Source organism: Plecotus auritus, assembly GCF_963455305.1.
Source record: "Plecotus auritus genome assembly, chromosome: 6".
NCBI lineage: Eukaryota > Metazoa > Chordata > Mammalia > Chiroptera > Vespertilionidae > Plecotus > Plecotus auritus.
The window spans coordinates 103,812,662-103,817,040 of NC_137773.1; positions in this window are offsets into that span (position 1 = coordinate 103,812,662).

The window sequence follows — 4,379 nt, forward strand, 5'->3', positions numbered from 1 at the left end:
ACAGAATTAACTCCATAATCTGAAGGGTTGCGCTTGATCCCCCACTGTGGACAGCCAAATTGGGCAGACTATTGTTTTCAGATGCCCAGCATGATTTCAGGCTCCCATTTTCAGCCATTCCATTCCACCACCAAGAATCTCTCTTAACTATCTGCATTAATCAACCTTTGCACAGTCCCCACAATTAGCACAGTGCCTGGCACTGAGCAGATGTTTGATAGTTAGGCACTGAATTCTCTCTATTACTGTAGCCTTTCCAGTGTCCCAGTTAAGAGAAGACGGAGGAGAGATGTGTTCTCTGCTGTGGTAGCAGAGACCAGAGGGAAATGTGTGCATCAATAAGTCTTTCCTCTGTTTCATTCTTCTCACTTTTATTCAACTACCCAGAGACCAGCATTATTATTTGAGGCCCTTTGAGAAAGAAGCAAACACAGCAGATGACAGGCAATGCTAGCTAGTAATTTTTTTTCTTCAAACAGGTTAACAGGTTCAAATAAAATACACTGAAGAGGAATTACATGAAACCCAAACAGAAAATGTGAAGTGCAAGCTGATATTTTTAGAAGATTGTATAATGACAGGTCAGATTCCTGAGGATTAGCCAAAGTGGCAAATCTAACACCACTTATTCAGAAAGGGGGTGAGAGACACAGCAGGCAGTTATAGTTTAGCAGCACTTGTGGGAAGGAACCAGCTTTTCATGAACTTGCTGAGGGGCAGCCTAAAAAGTGTACTTTGAATATTGATAGCCAATCAGAAGGGTTTCTAAAGGAAAGAGAAAAAGAGATGGGGAGGGTTGTCAAGGGTTCATTATTTTCATATTTTAAAACCCTGAATAGCTTGAAAGGATGATTGCCAGCGGGGACCAGGAAAATTAGTGGCTGTTTGATTCAGGATCAATTTTCAAATCTGCCCGGTTTATAATTGTGCGACTCTCGCTGTCATCACTCATGTGATTCAGGCTCCAGATGTTCAGGGCTGAGTGTCCCCAGGGCTTGCCACCTCTCCGGTATGCCTTCCAGCCTCTTTTTCTTCTGGACTTATAAATTCCTGCATAGGGGCATAAAAATAAAAGAAGTGGGGGAAAATCCACTTAAAACCCAGGGTTCAGGTATAAGGTGCATCACCTTTGGAAGAAGTGAATTAAAGTCATACTCTGTATGGATTAAATTCATACTCAGACATGAAGGGCCATGGCCCTGCTCTTTTCCAAGAACAAGTTTTTGTGAGGACAGAGTTCTGAGAGTCCTGGGAATGAGGAAGATAAGGGCATGGAGCGGAAGAGGGGAACACAAAAAACAAATTTGGATAACATGATGGTTTGGTAAGAGCTCACTCTAGTTGCCTGCATTTGGTGTTTATCATTCCTGATGTTTCCTGATGTTAGAATAATGGGGAAACTTCAGAGTTGGAAAGGATCTTTAAGGTCATCTGGTCCAGCTTTACTCAAACTGGGTTCAGCAGATTCCTGGCACCTACACACATATTCTTAGTAAGTAAACTCTTTATGAGATTTTTAATTTTGTTTTCTCATTTTGATGATGACATAAATATACTATCAGACTATTCAGGGCATCTGAATGCAGACCTGGAGCCCTGTGACCCTCAAATTGTATTTATGGTTTTCTTTTTTGTAGTTATTTTGTGGGCTACCCAAAGGGAACTTGCACTTGGGCCTGTTGGGCTAGGGGTAGGTTGACAGGTCCTAATATCATGACAGCTGTCCACCAGTGTTCTCTGTACTCACACTAAATTGTTTACCAGTAATAAACACAATACTTTTTCCCCCCAATAATAATTTAAAGCTGAAAGACACTTTCATAGACTATGATTTTTGTTCTTAAAGCTTTTTAAATAAATTAAGACTTTGATTTGACATCATGGAAATGACATACTATAACAGATGGCTAATGAAAAAGAACAGGTTCAGGTTTAATAGATGAATTATGCATTTCATAAAGTTAAGATGAAATACTATCATGGCACACTGTATGAGTGAAATTTTCAGTAATTTTAAAAAGAAAAATGATATGAGAATTTCATCACCATGTAACATAGAAATATAGACATATCCAACTCCAAAGTAACTGAGGTATAGCCTTCAGCACTTCAGTCATGTTGGGGATAGCAATTTAATTTCAGCCAACAATATTATTTCTTATTTTAAATTATTAAGTTTTTATTGCCTTTTGAGTTTTATTCCTATTCATTTTGTGAATATGACTTTATTTCTATTCATTTTGTGAATATGACTTTATAGTTAATATTTATAAGAAGCTATACCTAATTTTATATTTATACAAAATATAATAAAAATATCTTAAGTCAATAGTGTAGCTCTGCAAATTTATTCCCCATTACAAGTGGCCTGTATGTAACTTATCCTTGAGCAATGCTATTCTATCATGATCCTTTATGGAACTGTCTCAGTGTTGGAATCTCAATAGTCTTTCCAAAGAAAACTCGACTATTTTGTCTACCTAAATATAGGTTATCCAAAATGCTGCTTAGTGTAATTACACTTTCTCTATTCTTATATTTGCTTCTTTGACCACAGCTTCCCTGAGTGTTCCTGTAACTGCAGAACCAGTTCAAAATGGTCTTACACTGTTTAAGGAGATACTGGCGTGCTGTTCAGAGACCCCAACCACAAGTCATGCGGCAGAAGTATGCGCAGAGGAGAGAACTTTGACCTCCAGCTGCACCCTGAACCAAAGGACCAGACATACCCAGAACTTGAACATTGGCACCGTTTCAGAAGCAAAGGGTTTATTGTCTAGGAAGAACCAGTGTTGACTCCTCTTTGCCATAAATGGCCCAGCTCCAGGTCCTCCAATGAAAACTTGTCCCACCCGTACTTCTGCATACCTGCTCCCCTGCCCCCTTTAAACCTCTAACCTAGTGCAGGATTTGAGGCACCGTTAGGTCTCCCATCTTTTCAGTTGGCATCTTTCAGTGAATAAATCTCTCTTTACTCCAAACTGATGTTTTGGGTTTTGGCCTTTTGAAGTGTGGGGCACACAAACTTGGGTTCGATAACATTCCTACATGTACTATAGCAAACTTCTGCTCGTTTCAAGACCAGCACCTGGAAGGCTGCCTCGTCTGTGAAGCTCTGATGTGGTTTTCCCCCAGCACCACCAAGCACTTCTCGAATGCTTAGTGGACACTAACTGGGTGTCCCACAAATTTAACTCAATTTTGATGCTATCGAGCATCAGATCCCACAGGGCAAGGACTCAGTTCTACAAGACTGCCCTCACTTCCAATGCCAATCACAAGTGCTAGTTGTCATCTGTGCTTCTGAGTGATAGGCTATAAATCTGAGCTTCCCACATGCCCCTCCTCAGGTTCAATTAATTTGCTCCAGTGGCTCATAAAATGCTAGAAACCAGATTACTTACTAGATTACTGGTTTGTTACAACAGATACAAAATCAACAGCCAGATTAGAAGATATGTAAGGTAAAATCTAAAGGAGTCCCCAGCACAGGAGTTTCTGTCCCTGTAAAGTTTGGAGTGTGCCACCCTCCTGGCACGTGAATGTCTTCTGGTTTTCCAAGCTGGAAGCTCTCTGAACACCCGCCCCTCCCCTTTTGGGTTTTTATGGAGACCTCATTACATAGGCATGATTGATTAGACCTTTGGCCATTGGTGATTGATTCAACCTCCAGCCCCTCTTTCCTGCCTGGAAGTCCCTGTCTGGGGCTGAAAGTTCCAACTCTTTAATTGTGGTTCCCTTGGCAACCAACCCCCATCCTTAGAGGCTTTCCAAAACTCACCTCATTAACATAAACTCAAGTGTGGTTGAAAGGGAATTCTTATGAATAGCAAGACACTCTTTTCACCTTAATGGCTCTGGAACTATTTCAAGAACCAAGAACAAAAGACAAAATACTACAACCAAAAATGCTCCTATTGCTCTTATCACAGGAAATTCCAAGGGTTTTGGGAGGTCTGAGCCAAAAAACTGAGATAAGTTCAGATATGTACTTCATATTATTAATCACAATATCACAGAGCTTTCCTTCTCTGCCTGGTGCCCTGGTGTGGTGGGTGGCTCTCTCCTTTGTTTCCCACAACTTGAAGTTTCCACATCTGCTGCAGCTCTCTCCATGGGACACTGAACATATCTACTTACTACCCAAACTTTGGATTTGAGCTTGTCAAAAGTGGGGACTTAGTCTTACTTATCCTTTATTCTACTCTGTAGCTCATTGTCAATTCTTTTTTTTTTTTTTAAAAAAAATATGTTTTTATTGATTTCAGAGAGAGGAAGGGAGAGAGATAGAAATATCAATGATGAGAGAGAATCATTGATCACCTGCCTCCTACATGCCCCCTACTGGGGATTGAGCCCAAAACCCAGGCGTGTGCCCT